Below are 23,334 nucleotides of genomic sequence, written 5' to 3'. Positions count from 1 at the left end.
AATATAGTTTTTTTTTTTTTTTTTTAAATTGTTGGTCTTTTTTTGTTTATAGTGCAAAAAATAAAAACTGCAGACCCTCAAAAGAAATCTCTCTTTGTGGGGGAAAAAGGGACATACATTTTATTTGGGTACAGTGTTGTCAGTTAAATTAACGCAGTGCCATATCTCAAGAAATGGCCTGGTTAAATCTTCCGGTGGTTAAGTGGTTAATACAACTTGGTCACCAGCCCATCGTCAAGTTGCGATTAGAAACTCTACAAAAATATATATTTAGCCCCGGTTCACACTTGTGCTTGTGCGGGGTTCGCATGTAATGTCGGAGCGCACTGCTCCGACATTACATGCGATTGGCTGTGCGGTGCGAGTTTAGCCATACAAACTGTATGGCTAAATTCGCATCGCACCCGCAGCAAACACGCACAGGAGGCATTTTTGCAGCCGCATCAGGATCGGATCGCACAGCAGTTCACACTTGTGCGATCCGATCCTGTGCGAACTGCACGATCGCACTGCGATATGCGATCAAACTGGGGGTGTCGTTAAGATTACATTGACACCCCCAGCGGATCGCATATGGCAGTGTGAACTGCCGGGGGTGCGTGTGCGATGCGGGAACAGGCTGCGAGTTCGCAGCCTTCCCGCATCGCATCAGTGTGAACCGGACCTAAAGCTTTTATATTTTCCTGCATTTTTAATTGTTTCATTACTGATACAAACTTGGATACCTTTAAAAACAAATAAAGTAATAATTATTTTGATGCAAACAAAAATCTGGAAAAATCTGATAGAAACATTTATTCGGAAGTATCTGTTTGTGCCGTTGGGATGCTGATAACTGGGATTGTAGTATGAGGGGCTGTAAAGGTACCAGATTTTTTTGTTTGCTCTTTGCCAAATTCATGGACAGGACTTTTCATTTCAGGATTCCCAAGCATTGGAGATGACCATGATGAATTTATGACGTGTGAACTCACGTTGTTGTGTTCTGTTGTCTTGTCTGGGAGAAGACGTTATCTTCTCTGCTTGGTGAGTCTGGATTTCGACTCCCTGTGGATGTATTTCCTCTGGCAGGTAACTTTGTCTTCCTTTTCTGGCCTCCAACACCAGGGGTCTCGTGGTAAGAGTGTTGGGAGAATTATCACATCTTCTCCCAGATCTTGGAGAATGTTTCATAAGGTGAGACTCTACAGCTGGAAATAAACTGCCAATCTCTGAAGAGCCTTGTTGGTGTCCTGGTGGCGATAGAGGTTTTGAGATAGTTATGTAGCTCCATCTTTGCATTTCCACCACACTGTTCGGCCTTGGCATGGATCATCTTGCACTGCTTGAGCCAGAAGGCTTTGAGACTTGCTGTGGCCTGGAATGGGAACCTCGGTCATAGTCTACTCTCTTCTTGGGGTTGACTCCATTTATGACTGTTCCCAGCTGACTAAGCTGAGCCCTTTCCTCCCAAGCCAGGCCAGGTTTTGGGCATTGTTTGCTTTCCTGCCAAATCTTTTTGACTTCTCTATACCTGAACTGTCTGTCTGTAGGCTCTTTCTCTTCCCTCACTAACTCAGCCTTCTGTTTTGTCCCATCTGAAGATAAAAATTGTATATTAAACTTCACATTAGCCGACAATGACCTTTTAACGGTTTTGTTCTTTAAAGTGGAAGAGGGTGACTTAGTTTGTCTATTAGTCATTAGGTCCTTGGAATAGTTCGTATTGTCCTGAGTAACTGAACTCGTTCCCGTTGTAGGCCTTACACTATCTGCTGGCCATTGGCTGCTGAAGAAATGGATTTGCTTTGCAGGAACAAGCTTTTGTAAGTCAGACACTGTACTGTGTAAGATCCTGGTACCTGCGGTACCCTTCCAGCCTATTATTTGTACATTACGTTCCACCATATAGATAGGTGGAACGCATCTAGTACCTGTCCCTTTTAAATTCCATGACCTCATCAGTGAGTGCCGCTCTGAGCGGCTATTTCAACCGCCGGCATTCACTCACATGTGTTCGTGCTACAGCATTACCTAACGCTGCCGAATCCTCCAGCTATTCCCTAATACCTGGATTGACCGAAGACTTGCTACAACATCTTGTATCTCGCTACAAGATCATTACCTCACCGCCGGAACCCTCTCCTTACAAACCTACCAGTGATAAGTACCCCACAGGGGAATACCTTCCTAATCTACTTTCACTACTACTCTGCTTACTAAAGACTATTGCTACTATAAGAACTATACTGTTACATCTAACATCTGCACCGCTACTTAGATTGCAAGCTCTTGAGCCTATTACCATCTTGTCACTGCACTAGCCTAGCATCTCCTGTACACTTCATCTGCTCTTCACTACCACCTGTTACCTGTACATGATTGCTATCCTAAGTGCTTACTATCACCATCTGTTACCTCTTACCATTACTATCACTATCCACGCCTGTCCCCTCAGTATCACCTCTATACTTTCACATATAAACATATCACTCCAGGAACATCTTTAATGAGTGTCTGTGTTTGTGTATGTGCTTGCTGAGACAGGCTGATGCACAATGATGAGTCTTGAGAGTTGGATATGGTAGTTCAACACATCTCTACATGACTACTGAGTTTAACTTCCCCAGCTGCAAATCCACACCACACAAATAAACGCCGGAGAGTTACATACTGAAGAAGACAAACATGTTTTCCTTCTGGTATGTTTCTGGCTTTGTGTCAATTGCAGTCTGGAAAATAAGGATATACGTAAATAAAAGTATGATTTCAGTGAGCATTTAACAACCTCAATATCAATTCTGACACTTCTCTCATACATGTGAATATTTGCATTTTTTTGTTTTGCTAGAAAATTACTTAGACCCCCAAACTATCTATTTCTAAGCAGAAGCCCTAGAGAATCAAATGGGGTTTTGCAATTTTTTTATGTCACACGGTATTTGTGCAGTGGCTTTTTCAAACGCAAATTTTTGGGAAAAAATGCAAATTAATGAATTCTAATGTACAAAAACACAATTAATAGCCATTTTTTTTTATAAACTATGAAAAGATGATTTTCCACTGAATAAATAGATACCAAACACCCGTTGAATAGCGACAAACTACAGTACTTAAAAATCTCCATAGTTGAAACTTTTAGATGCCAGATCTCTCATCTGCCCTTAAAAGCATCTGGTCAAACTGAGATGAGTTTAATCAGATCCTGTTAAGCTGGTAATGGTTTGAAAACCTCAAACCAAAACTGGAAAAGCATCCTGGTCGTTTCCAGTTTCATAGACCATAAAGATGATTGAGGAAGTTTTGGTCCTCCTTCATCTCTATGGTCAGCCGGTGGCTTCAGTCTCTGGCTTCCTGGTGGAATGGGAGAGCCCAGAAAGGCAGCGGAAGGTGGTGGGGACCCTTTCCACCACATGTAAAAGCAATTAGATTGCTTTTACATGATTCAGCATTACCGGCTGAAAAGCATTGTAAGTATACATATTCCATACCTATGGGACTGCTGTGGAAGCAGAGAATCACAGTAGTACTCATTGCTTTTACAGTGTTCAACATTATTTTCCAGGTCCAATACTGAGCAATCCTCTCTTTTGCATAGTGAACAAGGGTTGTTGCTCACTCAGCACGGCTGCTATTCACAGAACACTGTTTATTTTCAATGATAATAAGGCGTTCTCTGATTGGTTAGGTGGAGAGGTGGGGTGCTAACATCATGATCCCCACCTTGTCAAGTCAGAGAATGCCTTGTATTTATTGAAAAAACACAAGGTTTTCTGTGAATGGCAACCATGCTGAGTGTTTACTATGCAGAACAGCAACCAATCGGCACAGGACCTGGAAGACCACAGTAAACAATGAAGTGGCGGAAAATACAACAGTAGTTCTCAGCTTCCACGGCGGTCCCACACCTATGAAATATTGCTATTACAGTCTGGAAAATAGTTATTTGATCCCCTGCAGATTTTGTAAGTTTGCCCACTTGAAATTAAGAAATGAAGGGTCTATAATTTTTTTTATCATAGGTGTATTTTAAATCATACAGACAGAATATCACAAATAAATCACATGATACAAATGTTATGAATTGAGTTGCAGTTCAGTGAGTAAAATAAGTATTTGATCCCCAAGCAAAACATGACTTAGTACTTGGTGGAGAAACCCTTGTTGGCAAGCACAGAGGTAAGACAACGGCTTGGGGGCCACAATGTATTGCACTCGGAACAAGATTAGAGATTTTTTTTGTATAAATTGTGGTGTCTCTTTTGCAGACTTTGGATAGAAGTAGCAGGTGCAGAAAAATTGGGCTTTGGGTGTTGGTGGTGCCTTTACACTGTAACCCTATGGAGGTACTCTTGATTAATGCAAGAAATGCCTTGCTGTAAAGAATTGAAATGTGATGGCCCCGTCAAAAACAGTTGTGGAAAAATTGGTCTTTGGTGGTGCCTTCATCCCACAACCTTCTAGAGGCAGAATAACCTGCTCTGGCAGCTGCAGTGGACTGCGCACTAGTGTCAACTTGGGTCATAGAGGATGAGGATGGTTTAGTAAGCCAGTCCACCACCTCCCTTGCATGCTGTGGCGGGATAGCATGGGCAACATCACTAAACAGAGGAAATTATGCTTTGTCTGAGGACAGACCATGTCCACCTTTGCCTGTGGACACAGACACTGCTGGGCCCCTCATAGTGGCATGGGAACATCTGCCTCTCCTGGTTGGCCTTCCAGACATGATGAGGGGGGAGGGGGGGAGGATCTTATTACCCACATTTAATAGAAACTGGGAAATGTATGATTGTATGCACTTTATTGAATGAAAAGTGGTGTTTGGTGCACTTTAAATTGAGGACTGACGCTGACAGAAATGAAAAAACTATTAAAAATAAATAAATAAATAAAAGGGGAACACCAGCGTCATAGTCAGAAAACTCTGGCTGACAATTTAAAAAAAAGGGGGCAGGCAGGGGACAAAAAAAAAAAAAAACATGCAGCTACCAAAAAAATAAAGGTGTATAAAGCACTGTATATAGCACTAAAACACTGCACTACACTAACACTATACTGACAACACACTATACTGACACTATAATAGCACTACACTAACACTCTACACTCAGAGTCACAATCAGTGTACACATTAACTCGCTAGTAGCAAACTGAGCCCTGCTCTATCTATCTTCCACTCCAACAATGCACTGCAAAAGCTTCCCTTGGAAAGGATCCTTTTATAGTGTGGGGTGGGACTATAATCACTGAGTCGTGATTGGATAAAGTCATCATCACTTTGTCCAATCAGGGCTCTGACATTGCTCTGTGCCCTTATCAGTAAAGCGGTGCAACACTTCATCCAATTAAGGCCCTAGAATGCACTGTGCAGCACGCAGTGCATTGTGGGTCGCTCGGCGAGCAAACAATCTGCCAAGCACCCCGAAAATTAAGGTGTTTGCCGAACAGGCTGAACTATCGCTCGGCCCAAACCATTCGCCTAACACTAATGATGACTAATTACCAATAGGTGTGCAGTTAGAAGCATCCCTCTGTGATATCCTATCAGTACCAGAATGCATACCGGCGATGTATAAGTACCTTTAGTCTGCACTTATATAAAAAACTCAAAAAAGAGCTTTTAAACAAATACAAAAATGAAGGAACACTATCATCATTTAAATGTTACAAAGAATATAATAGAATATGTAAAAAGGAAATCAAGGATGCAAAAATTCTAAAGGAACGACAGATTGCAAAACATAGTAGGACAAACCCTCAAAAATTCTTGAAATATATTAACAGTAAAGAAAATCAAGTTTGAGCATGTAGGCCCTTTACAAAATAATCTGGAGTGGGTGACTGTGGACAAAGAGAAGGCACATTTATGAAATACTTTCTTCAGCTCTGTGTATACAAAGGAGCATGGGGGAGTTTATAACCATAATGGGGATGGTATTGACACAGCCCTAAATGATCCATAATGGCTCAAAAGTGATATGGTCTAGAATTATTTAGACAGAATAAAGCACCTGAACCTGGATGGCATAAACCCACGGATCCTAAAAGAATTGAGCTCTGTCATTTCAAAGTCATTGTTTCATTTTTAGGGACTTTTTAATGGGACTTTTCATTTGACTAGAATAGTACCACTGGATTGGCGTATGGCCAATGTGGTGCCTATATTTAAAAAAAGGATCACAGTCTTTATCAAGTAACTATAGACCAGTTAGTTTAACTTCTAAAGTCGGGAAGATACTGGAGAGTTTAATAAAAGCCCACATAGATGAGTTCTTGATGGAAAAAGTATTTTACATAACAGACAGCATGGATTCATGAAAGACAGAAGTTGTCAGACAAATCCGATTTCTATTTATGAGGAGGTAAGTAAAACCTTGGACAGAGGGATGGCTGTGGACGTAGTATACTTGGATTTTGCAAAAGCGTTTTACACAGTTCCCTACACACGGCTAATGTGTAAGGTAAAGTCTATAGGCTTGGAAAGATCAGTTTGTAAATGGATAGAAAACGAAATACAACTAAAAGTGTATTCAGAGAGTAGTGGTTAACGATTTTTATTCTGAATGGTCTAAGGTTATCAGTGGTGTACCCCAAGGTTCAGTATTGGGACCCTTACTTTTTAATATCTTTATAAATGATATAGGGTCTGGGATTAAAAGTACCATTTCAGTCTTTGCAGATGACACCAAGCTTTGCAGTGGAATAAATTCCTTACAGGATGTCTCCAACTTACAAGTTGACCTCAATGCATTGTTTCATTGGGCAACTTTATGGCAAATGAGGTTTAATGTTGATAATTGTAAAGTTATGCACTTGGGGGCTAAGAATATGTATGCATCATACATACTAGGGGGAGTGCAACTGGGGGAAGTGAATGGTGAAGAAGGATCTGGGTTTTCTGGTAGATCAAGCGCTGCGCAAACTGTTGGCGCTATATAAATCCTATATAATAATAATAATAATAATCATAAGCTTAATAATAGCATGCAATGTCAAGCTGCGGTTTCCAAAGCAAGCAAAATCCTTTCTTGTATTAACAGAGGCATGGACTCCAGAGAGAGATATCATTTGGTCCCTGTACAAATCATTAGTAGGACCTCATCTGCAATATGCAGTTCAGTTTTGGGCACCAGTTCTCCAGACATCGGGGAGCTGGAGAAAGTGCAGAGAAGGGCAACCAAACTGATATGAGGCATGGAGGAGCTCAGTTATGAGGATAAATTTGAGGAACTGAATTTATTCTCTCTTGAGAAGAGGAGTTTAAGAGAGGATATGATCACCATGTATAAATACATAAGGGGTCTACATAGTCCCATCGGGGGTGTTTGAAATCTTGTCTCTTTCAACCAGGGACTTTTTACAAGCGCTTGCCAAGGCGAGTATGAAGAATAAAAGCCTTAGAAATTCCCTTTCCTCATGCCTTAACTAATATGCGTGGCAATCATTGTAAAAAACAAGCCCCAGTGGCCTAATGGATAAGGCACTGGCTTCCTAAGCCAGGGATTGTGGGTTTGAGTCCCATGTGGGGTGTTTGAAATCTTGCTTGTCTCTTTCAACCAGGGACTCTATACAAACACTTGCCAAGGCGAGTATGTGGGTTCAAGTCCCATCTGGGGTGTTTGAAATCTTGCTTGTCTCTTTCAACCATGGACTCTATACAAGCGCTTGCCAAGGCGAGTATGAAGAATAAAACCCATACCGCTTCTATTGAAGCATAAGGATGTTCAAATGTTGAACAGAGCTTTCTCAAAATTTATTTGGCAAGGCAAACCCCCGCGAATCTCGCTGGAAAAGTTGCATCTCCCGAAGAATATGGGGGGGGGGGCTGGTCTTTCAAATGTTAGACTGTATAATCTTGCATGTTTGTTGAGGTATGGGCTGGACTGGCTTGGGGAGGGAAATTGTTACACTAACAACACTTTGGAGGAGCAAATAGCTCATCCTCTGAGTTTGGCGGGCATTCTGCATAGCAAATTCTCATCTTTACCAAAAACTATACAACAACATGTTTTGCTAGGAGATACTTTTATAGCCTGGAGGGAAACCCGCAAGAAATTACATGTTCCACTAGGCATTTCAAAGTATCTATCATTGATGGGAAATCCAATGTTTCCCCAGGCAAGGGACCATCTAGCCTTTGAATAGTGGAAATCTAAGGGCTTGGTGAAAGCATACTCTTTGATACAAATGGAAAGCGGGACCTCCAGACTTAAATTTAAATCTTTTCAGGATCTTGCTGCAGAATATGATCTTCCTAAATCTCACTTCCTGGCCTACCACCAAGCAACTTCGTATATATCTTCATGTGCGCCAAGCCTGTTAGAGGGCTTTCAACATACAATGATTGACAATCTGATACAACAGAGGTCCTACTCAATATCAGTGTTGCCAACCCCAGAGAGGGAAATTTACTGGCAGAACGTCCAAAATTTACGGACGGCACCAATTTTTTACTGGCAGTGCAAAAATGTACATAAACAGGCTGTTTTCAGTGCTAAACCGTGCAAATATCAATACTTAAACTATAAACATGTAGATAGAGCTATTAGCAACGTGTTTAGGTTAAACAAAAGTCAAAAACCATATTTCTCCATTAACATGAAGATCAGGTTAATATAACCCAGCCAGCACAGCGTTCCCCCATATATCAGAGTCCACTGCATTCTCCTTTACATCAGAGTTCCCTTTTAAATCAGGGTCCGCAGAGTTCCCTCTTCGCACTGTAAGGGGAGAATCCTGCAGACTCTGATGTAAAGGGGAACGCCAGGAACTCTGATGTGGGGGGCAATCTTGTGACCAGAGACCACCTTACACAGTGGAGTGAATACATTAAGATATGGGGGGGGGGGGTTACTAATATAGAGGGATCTTTATATCAGTGCCCCCTTACATCAGTGACCCCCCCCCCCCATCAGACTGGTCTGGCGGCTCTGTCACTGACCTCCTCTCAGGTGCACTGTGCAGGGCTCAGTCAGATGGCCCCTGTCTCCACTCCGCAGGCCCCGCACATCTGACTTCTCCTGTGACCCCCCATCCTGGCAGCGCTCTCACTCTTGACTCCTCTCCAGAGTCCAGACTCCCCTGCAGACATGATAAAAGACAAGAGATGGTCAAAGACTGCGGACATGGTACAGGAGGTGGTCAGAGACTGCGGACATGGTACAGGAGGTGGTCAGAGACTGCAGACATGGTACAGGAGGTGGTCAGAGACTGCAGACATGGTACAGGAGGTGGTCAGAGACTGCGGACATGGTACAGGAGGTGGTCAGAGACTGCGGACATGGTACAGGAGGTGGTCAGAGACTGCGGACATGGTACAGGAGGTGGTCAGAGACTGCGGACATGGTACAGGAGGTGGTCAGAGACTGCAGACATGGTACAGGAGGTGGTCAGAGACTGCGGACATGGTACAGGAGGTGGTCAGAGACTGCGGACATGGTACAGGAGGTGGTCAGAGACTGCGGACATGGTACAGGAGGTGGTCAGAGACTGCGGACATGGTACAGGAGGTGGTCAGAGACTGCGGACATGGTACAGGAGGTGGACAGAGACTGCGGACATGGTACAGGAGGTGGTCAGAGACTGCGGACATGGTACAGGAGGTGGTCAGAGACTGCGGACATGGTACAGGAGGTGGTCAGAGACTGCGGACATGGTACAGGAGGTGGTCAGAGACTGCGGACATGGTACAGGAGGTGGTCAGAGACTGCGGACATGGTACAGGGGGTGGTCAGAGACTGCGGACATGGTAAAGGGGGTGGTCAGAGACTGCGGACATGGTAAAGGGGGTGGTCAGAGACTGAGGACATGGTAAAGGGGGTGGTCAGAGACTGAGGACATGGTAAAGGGGGTGGTCAGGGACTGCGGACATGGTACAGAGGGGTGGTCAGGGACTGCGGACATGGTACAGAGGGGGGGTCAGGGACTGCGGACATGGTACAGAGGGGGGTCAGGGACTGCGGACATGGTACAGAGGGGGGGTCAGGGACTGCGGACATGGTACAGAGGGGGGGTCAGGGACTGCGGACATGGTACAGAGGGGGGGTCAGGGACTGCGGACATGGTACAGAGGGGGGGTCAGGGACTGCGGACATGGTACAGAGGGGGGGGTCAGGGACTGCGGACATGGTACAGAGGGGGGGTCAGGGACTGCGGACATGGTACAGAGGGGGGGTCAGGGACTGCGGACATGGTACAGAGGGGGGGTCAGGGACTGCGGACATGGTACAGAGGGGGGGTCAGGGACTGCGGACATGGTACAGAGGGGTGGTCAGGGACTGTGTACATGGTACAGGAGATGGTCAGAGCTCTCCACATGAGTGTCCTCCTCCTAAGTCCCCTTCACCTCTCCACAGCCACAAACATCAGTGACATTACTAGTGCAGAGTGAAGCTGTGACACTGCCTGTGGAGAGGTGAAGGGGGCACAGGAGCAGGACACTGATGTCCTCTGCCCCCTGACTCATCTCTCTACTCCAGTCTGCTCCTGCTAGCTGTCGGAGGCTCGGAGCCCCAGCACTTACCAGTCCTCTGCCTCGGCTGTCAGTCTGTGACTGCTCTGTCCACTCCACCAGGCATCCATTTAGCGGCAGCATCTCCTAGTCCACTCCAGATAGAGTGACTCTGCATGGCCGGTGCGGCGGCGGCGGCGGCGGGAAAACTTAAATTATGGCGGGGGCGGACTTAGGGGCGGGCGCAGGCGGGCAGTGCAGTGACACTCGTCCAACGAACAGTGCGAGTCTGGCAGTCTGCATCGTTGCGAGTGCGAGAGTCGAGAGAAGAACTCGGGGATCTCCGGAACTGCGCGCCGCGCATGCGCAGTTCTGACAGTGCCGCCACCGCAGTAGATTTACGGGCACTTTTCTCCTGCTACGGGCATTTACGGGCAGGAGAAAAGTGCCCTTTTTTTACGGGCTGTCCGTAAATCTACGGGCGGTTGGCAACGCCACAATATTTAAATTATTGCAAGATGAACTGCTCCCCCCCTCTACAGATAGAATGTTTGAAAAGTGGCATATCGATTTTCCTGGATTAGAGTTTTCACATCTGATATTTCAGGGCTATAGGCTTATCAGGACACTTACGGTGAACGAAATATGGAGAGAGACTCAATTTAAATTTATTCATAAAGCCTATATTCCAACCCTCTTCACCAAAGATAAGAGAACTAAAGCTATATGTTCTCTCTGTAAGTCAATCAGGCCTACACTGGCTCATAGATTTTGGCACTGTCCTAGAGTGATTCCGTTCTGGGATAGAGTAGTGCACTATGCCAATGGGGTAATGAATACCGACCTACGGAAATCTCTGCATCTTATGCTATTCGGAATAAACTTGCCAAATAATACCTCTCAGGCAAACTTATCATCCACTGTCCCGCCGTGGATACATCTATCTTTTTTGGGGGCTAAGAGGACCATCCTAAAATCATGGATCCAGCCTAGTCCCCCTACTCTATCTGCTCTTAAAAGGGAGATTTGGTCATTATTGCATAAGGAACGAACGGATACGGTTTTACATTATATCTCCACAAAAACGTTCTTTGACAAATGGCAATCCTTTATAGATTAAGTATGGAATATAACTGCGCTAACTATTGTATTCCAGCAGCGACTTAAATTGAGACAAACAATCAAAAACGTATGAAATGGGTAAGTCGCGCTAATGAGTGATGTTGTCAAATATTTACATAAATGTCAAATCATATAAATCGCGAAGAAGTGTCCACATGGACTATTTAATGGTCAACTAAATGTCCCAAAACTCAGGAGTTCTTCCAAACTCTTCAACTTGAAATATGAGCCACCAGATGAGTGATCTCCTTACCAGATAGATAAAGGAAATTAGCCCTCAAAACACCAGATGAAGTGGATCTGCAGCCTCGAATCCAAAAATTGAATCGGTTCCCGGATATTGTTTGCATGTGGAGAGAAATTAAATATCCATAGCGTGACACTGTATGACAATCTCTCAAACACCCAATATGTGAACCTTCACTAAGAAGGTGAAAGGAAAGGCCACCACACCAGTGCAATTAACACTGCCAACGGCCAGGTGATACGTGAATAAGACAGCCCAATAACCACCAAGAGGATATAGAACCGCCACCAAAATCACTGCCTCTTACCAGAGTCTGATTAATACAAGCCAAACAATCAATGACTTCAGTGTGTGCCAAACGCCATATGGAAATAGATGCAGAAATGTGAAGAGACACTCAGAGGTCTGATGATCTAGACCAAAATCACTGCCGCTTACCAGACTGTGACAGGTGACAAGCAAAGTACCTTGAAAACGTCATATTTGACGAAACGTGCGTCGGTCGCGGCGTGCTGACGTCACTGCTTTGAGTTTGAGGACGGGCGAAGGAGCCCGACCGGCCGGCGGCTCGCATCTTATCCACGCTTTCTCCATCTACATTTTTGTAAGTTGCTCTTCTTTTTTGAATTAAAGTTTGTTTGGTTTTACACTATGGAGTGCTTTTTTGTCTCCCTTTTTGGCTTGGTCGGCTGGACTTGGAGCAATTGACATCAGTTATCCAGAGGATTGTTTGAGACCCTTTGCTTGTCACCTGTCACAGTCTGGTAAGCGGCAGTGATTTTGGTCTAGATCATCAGACCTCTGAGTGTCTCTTCACATTTCTGCATCTATTTCCATATGGCTTTTGGCACACACTGAAGTCATTGATTGTTTGGCTTGTATTAATCAGACTCTGGTAAGAGGCAGTGATTTTGGTGGCGGTTCTATATCCTCTTGGTGGTTATTGGGCTGTCTTATTCACGTATCACCTGGCCGTTGGCAGTGTTAATTGCACTGGTGTGGTGGCCTTTCCTTTCACCTTCTTAGTGAAGGTTCACATATTGGGTGTTTGAGAGATTGTCATACAGTGTCACGCTATGGATATTTAATTTCTCTCCACATGCAAACAATATCCGGGAACCGATTCAATTTTTGGATTCGAGGCTGCAGATCCACTTCATCTGGTGTTTTGAGGGCTAATTTCCTTTATCTATCTGGTAAGGAGATCACTCATCTGGTGGCTCATATTTCAAGTTGAAGAGTTTGGAAGAACTCCTGAGTTTTGGGACATTTAGTTGACCATTAAATAGTCCATGTGGACACTTCTTCACGATTTATATGATTTGACAATCCTTTATAGAGCAAGAACTTGCAGACGTGGACATTCAATACTTTATGAAACCTTTCAGATACACGGACTGGTACTTAAAAGCAGAAATAGAACGAACTTTGGGAAAACTAAAGATAAGTGATTCGTAGGCCTGAATAATGCAACCACCTTCTTGTTTAAATTGATTTCCCCGACTTATTCTCTGCCTATATTAAGGTATTATATGGACGTATGCAGTGTTGACGGACCAACATTTTAGGATATATATGGGAACACCCATCTCCAATAGCAATAGTAAAAAATAAAAATTAATCAATCGGACCAGCCCATGTTAATATGTTAAGATGTTGAGAAACGATATTCTTTCCCCCCCCTTTTTTTTTTTTTCTATTCTTTATATTACTATAGAGGATAGATTTTGATATTATGATTATTCTTCTTTGTTATGTTTGTATGACTTGTTGGCTATAAATTTTTTTTTTATAAAAAGAGATTTAAAAAGGAAAAAACAAAAAAACAAAAAGAAAAAAAAAAGAATAAAAGCCTTAGAAATTCCCTTTCCTCATGCCTTACCTAATATGTGTGGCAATCATTATTAAAAACAAGCCCCAGTGGCCTAATGGATAAGGCACTGGCTTCCTAAGCCAGGGATTGTGGGTTCGAGTCCCATCTGGGGTGTTTGAAATCTTGCTTGTCTCTTTCAACCAGGGACTCTTTACAAGCGCTTGCCAAGGCGAGTATGAAGAATAAAAGCCTTAAAAATTCCCTTTCCTTATGCCTTAACTAATATGTGTGGCAATCATTATAAAAAGTCCCCATTACAACAACACTCTTATAGGGGAAATCATTCTCCTTACTTTGATGATGAGGTCGATTCTAGAAATATGTCTCCTTATAATTACAACCAATCCCAACCTGGGCCGAGTCATCATTGGGATTTTCCCAGAGAAAATCAAAACGGGAAGAGAGGTCCCAACCAAAGAGAGGCACCAGAGGGGGGAGGCGCAAAAGGAAAAAGACAACGAACCTAACTCAATCAGGTATATTCAATCTAAGTAAGGTCCAATTGTCAGAATAAGAACTATATACTTTGGATAGAGGACTTAAGTTTGTTCCCCCTAGGTCCATGAACAAATTTAACACCTTCATAGATATTCAAAAATTTATAAGGAAAATTAATGTTCAAAGATACATCTTGACCAACCCTCGCCCAATTACTTCCAACAATCATTCCACAGAGATTGTCCATTCCGGATTGTCTAACCCTTTATTATTTAATCCCCCAGGGAAGATAGCACCAGCTGTCACAGTTTTTAGGGATTTAGTATTAAAGGATTTGGCTTCATTGCATCTTAACCACTTGCCGACCGCCGCAAGTACATTTACTGCGGGAGTCAGCCCCGTGCAGGCAAAGTGACGTAGTACTACGCCGCTCGCTCCCGACGTTCTGGGGCGCGCTCCCGTGTGCCCCCACCGCCGCCGATGACCTGATTGGGTTCAGAACCAATCAGTCATCAGGTCCAGGCCAATGATTTTTGCCCTGGACCTGTTGATCGGTCCTGCCCAATCAGATTCCATGCTGAGCCGGTGTAATGTAAACACAGGCTCAGAAAAGACCCGCTCTCCCCTCCCATGATCCTTTTTGGATACATTGAGAGGAGAGAGCACATCTAACTGTGAGTACTGCACCAAGCACACATACACACACTTAGATAGGCACATTTAACCCCTGATCGCCCCCCCCCCAGTTAACCCCTACACCCCCTGTCACAACACACTGTATACTGTATATAGCATTTTCCTATATACCTGTATAATTGTGATTTGTGACCAGGTGTAGCGCTTGCGGCCCTCCCTTTTACACTTAAAATACCCGCCACCCCCCCATAAAGATTTAACCCCCTGATCCCCCTAATCCCCCCCCTGATCACCCCCAGTTAACCCCTTTCCCCCTGTCACATTGCACACGAATACAAACGTAATATACTGCTTTTCTGTATTTTGTACTAGTGCGATTGTAACTTGAGTTAGCGCTAGCGACTTCGTTTCTATCCCAAGTAGGTTTAGAGTCCCCGCCACCCCCCCTTAAAGATTTAACCCCCTGATCACCCCTACACCCCCTGTCACAACACACACTGTATACAGTATATAGCATTTTCCTATATACCCGTATAAGTGTGACTTGTGACCAGGTTTAGCGCTTTTGGTCGTTCCTTTTATCCTTAGGATACCCGCCACCCCCTCCCAATAAAGATTTAACCCCCTCATACCTCCTGACCCCCCCTGATTACCCCCAGTTAACCCCTTCCCCCCTGTCACATTGCACACTAATACAAATGTAATATACTGTTTTTCTGTATTTTGTATTAGTGCGATTGTGACTTGAGTTAGCGCTAGCGAATTCGTTTCTGTCCCAAGGAGGCTTAGGGTCCCCGCCACCCCCTCATAAAGATTTAACCCCCTGATCCTCCCCTGATCACCCCCAGTTAACCCCTTCATTGCCCTGTCACAGTGTCACTTTTATAGTGTAAGAAGAAGCAGCTTGGTATGTATATTGTCTTGTCTCGTATGGCGGAGATCCAGGGGAGATCTCTGAGTTGAAGCTTTTTCTTAGGAAGCGTCAATACAACCAAAATGCCTCCTTGGTTCTGGAGAGAGATTATGGGAAATATTACTCCCCTGATCCTTACCAGAACTGTAAGCAAGGCATAGCAGTTAAGATGGTCATAGGGCTGAGGGATAGTATGGGTTCCCTGGTGAAGTCTAGATCAGGGATCCTGAAGATCTTCAGGTCATATTACACAGACCTTCTGGGAAAAAAGGACCTTAATCGGGACAGGATGCAAAGCTTTCTGGATTCTACTCCAGGATTGGGTACATTGCATTTGATGGATTTGACAAAGTCAATTTCAGCAGATGAGGTAGTTTATGCTATAAAAAACTGGCTACCAAAAAATCACCTGGGCCAGATGGGCTGACAGCTGAATTTTATAAGTGTTTTAAGTCCATTCTGGCTCCCTTTTTAGCAGAGGTTTATAACAGCTGTCTAGAAGAGGATTCGCTCCCTCCCTCCAGAGGCAATCTGCTGTGATTCTTCAGTCAAAAGGTAAAAAGACCCCTCAATGTGTGAGTAGCAGGCGATTTGTTGTCCAATCATCAGCACTGCTCGGTCCAATGCAGAAGTACCTTTTCAGCAGTTTTAGCCATCGGGGAGGCTTGGAGCAATGCAGGGCTGCTGGATGAAGAAAGTATTTGCTGACATTGGATCAGGCGAAGACTTTTGATTGAGTCAATCTGAGTACCTGTATTTGCTACTTGGTAGATATGGCCTGCAGGGCAGGTTTATAGATTGGCTGAAAACATTATATAAAGGAGCTGAGGGCTTCCCACGTGTTAATGGTTTGGTTGGACAGCCTTTTGAGGTTGGCTCTGGTGTGCACCAGAGGTGTCCTTGAGCCCCCTGCTATATGCATTCGCAATTGACCCCTTCATAAGAAAGTTACAGGGTGGATCATTGTGCGGGATACCTTTGGGCATTGCTGGTGTGCTGCCTTTAAAGGTCGCGGCCTATGCCGCTGATGTGTCTGTTATTATCTCTGGGATGAAGGAGGCGCAGGAGGTGGTCTCTGGGATAGAGCAGTACATGGAGGCTTCTAGCTCTAAAGTTAACCATGAAAAGAGTGATGATTTTTGGATGGGCGAGGAGGGTGAAAGCTTCGAACTTCTGAATGCCTTCCCAGAGCCCCAGCAGGAAATTAAAGTTTTGAGCATTAAATTTGTCCTGGTGACTATGGTCATCGAAATTAGGAAGGCAGGTTGGTGGATGCCAATGCCAAAGACTTGAACAAAACGTACCTGATCCTTTTTATATGTCAGCTTTGTCTGTATCTTGCCAGAATCTCTCTATGCAAGGGCATAAAGCTGCTTTTTCCAACTGTTATGGGGAAATAGGCTGAACCTGATCAAACACAATGTAACTTACCTGTCCAGGCAGGAGGGTGGCCTAGGAATGGTCAAACCTATAGTTTTCCTTTCTCTGCTCCATTTAAAGTACAATCTTGGTAATATGTTAGCAGAGACTCCACCGGATTCTGGGTTTTGGGCTTTGTTGTAGTGTGTCATTGGCCTTAAGGGATTGCCCAGGCTCCGTAAAGAAGGACGGGTTGTGTTTAATCAATTTGGGAATGCCCCCCACAAATAACTAAAATTATAACTGTGGCACAAATACTTCCCTAGAATCTCTGATGTCTGCTGTATGTGCCACCAGGACACTGGCACATTGATACATATTTAGTGACAGTGCCCAGTGTTGCAAACATCTTAGAGAGATCCATCGCATTATGGTGGCGATCTCGAGTCTTCCTCTGGAATTTACTCCTGCTCACTATTTACTCTATCATTCCAAGTACCTAAGCGCCTATATTTTAAATTGTTAGACATGCATATAGTCAACGTAGTCTGATTACTTGTCCCTGTCTGTTGGCGGACAACCAGTCATTTTTGCGGAATGGTTCTGGTGCCTGACAAAATCTCAACCATGGAGGAACTAATCCATACTTTTCAGAACAGACACATCCAATTTCATAACACCTGGTTCTTTTGGATCCACTATAAAACCACAAAAGAGAATGCTGCTCACATGGTGTGACTGTGTATACAGGAAGGTCAGGTACTGTTGTTAGAGGGCGCTAGGGCTGACTTGATGGGTCTCTGGGCTTACAGTCAGGGTCTCTATTTGGGCTACTCCTTGATTGAGAGGTACTTTGTGAGGTTGTATTGCTGCTCTCTATAAGGCAACGTAGCCTTGGAAAGAGCTTCGAGTGAGGGTCTCCCCCCCTCCCCCTTCTCTATTCTGTGTGCTTTTGGTGGCTTCTCGCCCTCCCCCTCTTCTCTTCTCTTCTCTTCTCGCCTTCCCCTTTTTTGTCACCCTGCCATCTTTAATTGCTGCTTTTTGGGTTCCCCCTATATTTCCTATGTCTGACATGACACTTCAGGACAGCATGTATGCTGGTGTAATGTTAAAAAACCCTACCCCGTGAAAATTCCCTACCCTCGTAACTTCCTGTGCACATACGTCATTCAACAGCTGAGCAGCTTCCCACTGCACATGCTCACAGCTGCGGAGGGTAGGGAATTTTCATGGGGTAGTATTTTTTAACATTACACCGCGTCATATATCAGTTGTTGCCGTGCTTCCCACGGCATATGCCCAGACACTACATTAAATCATCTCTGCTCCAACCCTGAGATTTCCCTGCGGGTGCGTGTCATTCATCAGCAGGTGCGGCGTCCCACATGATCTCGGCTCTGTGATTTATATTTTCATAGACCTGCCACCGCTTTTACATTTTGGAGCCGAGATCAGGGAATTCTGACGGGTTGGAGCGGAGATGATTTAATGTACGCGCGGCAACAGCTGATGCGGTGTAACGTTAAAAAACACTACCCCGTGAAAATTCCATACCCTCCGGAGCTGTGAGCATGCGCAGTGGGAAGCTGCTCAGCTGTTGAATGACGTACGTGCACAGGAGGTCACGAGGGTAGGGGATTTTCACGGTAGGGTTTTTTTCACGGTACACTGGCTACGGCTGTCTGTGTAACTCTTGCAGCATGGATGATCGTGGGAGGGACCAGGCAGGCACCACAGAGTCTGGGAGAGACAGACAGGTCACAGACTGTGACCTGTCTGTCAGTGTCTCTGATCATAGAGGCGCGGGCTGCCTCTTTCACTGTGTGTCAGGTCAGGAGGAGATAGAGAGAGTGACTCACTACTGTCAGTCAGGACAGATGAGTCGGGCAGTGTATTTTTGCAGCCGCGGTGCCTACACTCAGTGACACAGTGATGGTCCTGAGCGGCGCCGGCTGTACAGTAAAGGAGGTGGCGAGAGAGGGGAGAGGTAAGAAGTGACGAGAAACGGCCAGGCGCCCTAGGCGACTGTTTAAATTGCCTAGTGGTAGTGCCGGCCCTGTCAGGTACTCTTTACTCACCAGCTGAATCCGGGTTCCCGGCCTGGTCCGCAGAGGCTGGGTTGGGGAGAGCTGGGAAAGCTTGGTTGGGGCTGGCAGGGGGAGGAGAGTCTCCAGTGGGACATGGAACCGGCCTCTGCTCAAACACAGTTTACACCAACCATGATGGGGGGGGGGGCTGCACTATGGCCTTGTCTTCATCCCACACTTAGTAGGTCAGCGGCGGGGGCTTTTTACTTCCCTTCACCAGGAATCCTTTAGGCATGTCTGTAGCAGAAGCCCCCCTGCCCCCTGGCCCAGTCCTCCCCTGCCTGTGACATCACTTCTGGGTCGGGTCAGCCTCTAAATGTCCCCAGATAGCATAGCCAGGAAGCAATGTTTTGCAGTACAATCTGCATTGCAAAACATTCAGTGGAGCACAGAGGAGACATCCAGGGTCTTTTAAGAGAACCTGTTACCTAAACATCATCAAATAGGGGACTTTTTGTCCTCTTTGTGATGGAAAAAGTTAAGAAAAAAATAAAGTTACACACAAGCACATAAAATCCCTCACCCTAAAAATTTTTGAAGCCTCCCCCACCTTCACATATATGTACGTACAAACGTAAACGCATGCGTGGGGGGCGCCTATGCGTGAAAACATCAATTGAGATACTGTAAGATCCTGGTACTTTCAGTACCTTTCTAGCCTCTTACTTCCGCATTGCGTTCCACCATTCAGGTAGGTGGAACGCATATAGCTGCATGTCTCTTTAACATCTGATGACGTCATCACTAGGCGCCGCTCTGAGCGGCTATTTCAACCGCCGGTGTGCACTCACAGCTGCGGAGGGTAGGGAATTTTCATGGGGTAGTATTTTTTAACATTACACCGCGTCATATATCAGTTGTTGCCGTGCTTCCCACGGCATATGCCCAGACACTACATTAAATCATCTCTGCTCCAACCCTGATATTTCCCTGCGGGTGCGTGTCATTCATCAGCAGGTGCGGCGTCCCACATGATCTCGGCTCTGTGATTTATATTTTCATAGACCTGCCACCGCTTTTACATTTTGGAGCCGAGATCAGGGAATTCTGACGGGTTGGAGCGGAGATGATTTAATGTACGCGCGGCAACAGCTGATGCGGTGTAACGTTAAAAAACACTACCCCGTGAAAATTCCATACCCTCCGGAGCTGTGAGCATGCGCAGTGGGAAGCTGCTCAGCTGTTGAATGACGTACGTGCACAGGAGGTCACGAGGGTAGGGGATTTTCACGGTAGGGTTTTTTTCACGGTACACTGGCTAAGGCTGTCTGTGTAACTCTTGCAGCATGGATGATCGTGGGAGGGACCAGGCAGGCACCACAGAGTCTGGGAGAGACAGACAGGTCACAGACTGTGACCTGTCTGTCAGTGTCTCTGATCATAGAGGCGCGGGCTGCCTCTTTCACTGTGTGTCAGGTCAGGAGGAGATAGAGAGAGTGACTCACTACTGTCAGTCAGGACAGATGAGTCGGGCAGTGTATTTTTGCAGCCGCGGTGCCTACACTCAGTGACACAGTGATGGTCCTGAGCGGCGCCGGCTGTACAGTAAAGGAGGTGGCGAGAGAGGGGAGAGGTAAGAAGTGACGAGAAACGGCCAGGCGCCCTAGGCGGCTGCTTAAATTGCCTAGTGGTAGTGCCGGCCCTGTCAGGTACTCTTTACTCACCAGCTGAATCCGGGTTCCCGGCCTGGTCCGCAGAGGCTGGGTTGGGGAGAGCTGGGAAAGCTTGGTTGGGGCTGGCAGGGGGAGGAGAGTCTCCAGTGGGACATGGAACCGGCCTCTGCTCAAACACAGTTTACACCAACCATGATGGGGGGGGGGGGGGCTGCACTATGGCCTTGTCTTCATCCCACACTTAGTAGGTCAGCGGCGGGGGCTTTTTACTTCCCTTCACCAGGAATCCTTTAGGCATGTCTGTAGCAGAAGCCCCCCTGCCCCCTGGCCCAGTCCTCCCCTGCCTGTGACATCACTTCTGGGTCGGGTCAGCCTCTAAATGTCCCCAGATAGCATAGCCAGGAAGCAATGTTTTGCAGTACAATCTGCATTGCAAAACATTCAGTGGAGCACAGAGGAGACATCCAGGGTCTTTTAAGAGAACCTGTTACCTAAACATCATCAAATAGGGGACTTTTTGTCCTCTTTGTGATGGAAAAAGTTAAGAAAAAAATAAAGTTACACACAAGCACATAAAATCCCTCACCCTAAAAATTTTTGAAGCCTCCCCCACCTTCACATATATGTACGTACAAACGTAAACGCATGCGTGGGGGCCGCCTATGCGTGAAAACATCAATTGAGATACTGTAAGATCCTGGTACTTTCAGTACCTTTCTAGCCTCTTACTTCCGCATTGCGTTCCACCATTCAGGTAGGTGGAACGCATATAGCTGCATGTCTCTTTAACATCTGATGACGTCATCACTAGGCGCCGCTCTGAGCGGCTATTTCAACCGCTGGTGTGCAGTCACAAGGTGTTCGTGCAACCGCTCGTTATACATCCCTGTCTGACGCTGCCGAATCCTCCAGCTATCTTCCCTATACCTGGATTGACCGGAGCCTCGCTACCTGATCCTATACCTCGCTACCTGATCCTTTACCTCGCTTACCAGCTAGTGATAAGTACCCCGCAGGGGATCCCTTCCTATCAAACCACATGCTATCTATTCCTGCATATTAAGAACTGTTGATAAGTCTATGATACATGCTCTTCAATACCTATCACCTGCAGCGTTACCTAGATTGGTAGCTCTTGAGCCTACTACCACCTGTAACTTATATCTTTGCATTAACCTAGCATCTCCTGTACACTTCATCTGCTATCACCTACCACCTGTTTCTTGTACCAATTATTTTGGGCTCACGGAACCAAAATAGAATCACTACCAAGGCTATGATCGACACAGGATCTTGTGGGAACTACATTGACACTAGTTTTGTTGCTTTGAATAAAATACCTATTATTTCAAAACCTATTCCTGTTTCGGTTAGTTTAATTAACGGTATTCCGTTATCTTCTGGTCCAATTACCAATCAAACACAAGCACTTCTTGTTACTACTAACGAGTCTCATGTTGAGACCACCACCTTTGATGTATTACCATCACCACATTTTCCCATTATTTTGGGGCTTCCCTGGTTACACATACATCAACCAAACATTGATTGGAAAACGCGGACACTAACCTTCCCCTCTCACTATTGCGAGACCACGTGTAACCTCCAATCTCATAAAAAAATCCTGTCCATGGTGTCAGATGAAATCACACCACCACCATGCTATCAGGATCTATCTGAAGTCTTCCTTGAGAAAAATGCTCAAGTATTGCCTCCCCATAGGGACTATGATTGTTCTATTGATCTACTCCCTAACAGTAAACTACCTTTCGGACATGTTTATCCTCTATCTCAGGATGAACTTTCTCATCTTAAGGAATACTTGGATGAGAATTTAGCGAAAGGGTTTATTAGACCCTCTACTTCTTCCACAGCTGCAGGACTTTTCTTTGTCCGCAATAAGGATCAGTCTCAGGCCTATCATTGACTATAGGCAGTTAAATACTATCACGATAAAGGATCGCTATCCTTTACCTCTCATTCCGGAACTCATTGAACAAGTGCGCGGAGCCACCTACTTTTCAAAGTTGGACCTAAAAGGGGCATACAATCTCATCCGCATCCGTAATGGGGATGAGTGGAAGATGGCTTTCAGAACTAGATACGGACTATTTGAATATCTAGTGATGCCCGTTGGATTGTGTAATGCTCCCGCAGCATTCCAGCGGTTTATAAATGACATCTTCAGAGACCTACTCGATGTTTGTGTTGTGGTATATCTGGATGATATACTCATTTACTCTCAATCCTTGTCTGAACATGTAAGACATGTAAGACTTGTGTTGTCCAGATTACTCGCACACAATTTATATGTAAAGCTGAAGAAATGCCTATTTCATAAGGAAGAAGTATTATTCCTAGGATACATCATATCAAAGAATGGCATCAAGATGGATATGAGCAAGATATCGTGTATTCTGGATTGGCCTGTACCAACAACTCGTAAGGCATTACAACGATTCCTTGGGTTCTCAAACTTTTATAGGACGTTCATCAAGAACTTCTCTTCTATTGTAAGACCGCTCACACAACTCACAAGTGTGAAAAAAACATACAAATGGTCTGAAGAAGCAAATAAAGCTTTCCGCTTGTTAAAATCAAGCTTCACTTCTGC

General features: G+C 45.1%; 1 pseudogene across 1 annotated transcript in view; it reads right to left on the bottom strand.

The window, feature by feature from the left end:
- Window positions 1-794: 794 nt before the first annotated feature.
- Window positions 795-23,334, bottom strand: part of LOC309544017 — a 36,034-nt pseudogene continuing 13,494 nt past the window's right edge. The window contains exons 2-3 of the transcript in view: window positions 2,650-2,711; window positions 795-1,822 (exon numbers count right to left, since the gene is read on the bottom strand). The product of the transcript in view is annotated as an uncharacterized misc_RNA (transcript). The remainder of the gene's footprint in view (window positions 1,823-2,649; window positions 2,712-23,334) is intronic.

Source organism: Pelophylax lessonae (assembly GCF_965119305.1).
Source record: "Pelophylax lessonae genome assembly, contig: HAP1_SCAFFOLD_613, whole genome shotgun sequence".
Taxonomy (NCBI): domain Eukaryota; kingdom Metazoa; phylum Chordata; class Amphibia; order Anura; family Ranidae; genus Pelophylax; species Pelophylax lessonae.
Note: the sequence above shows the minus strand (reverse complement) of the source record. Positions and strands in the feature narration are given on the sequence as shown.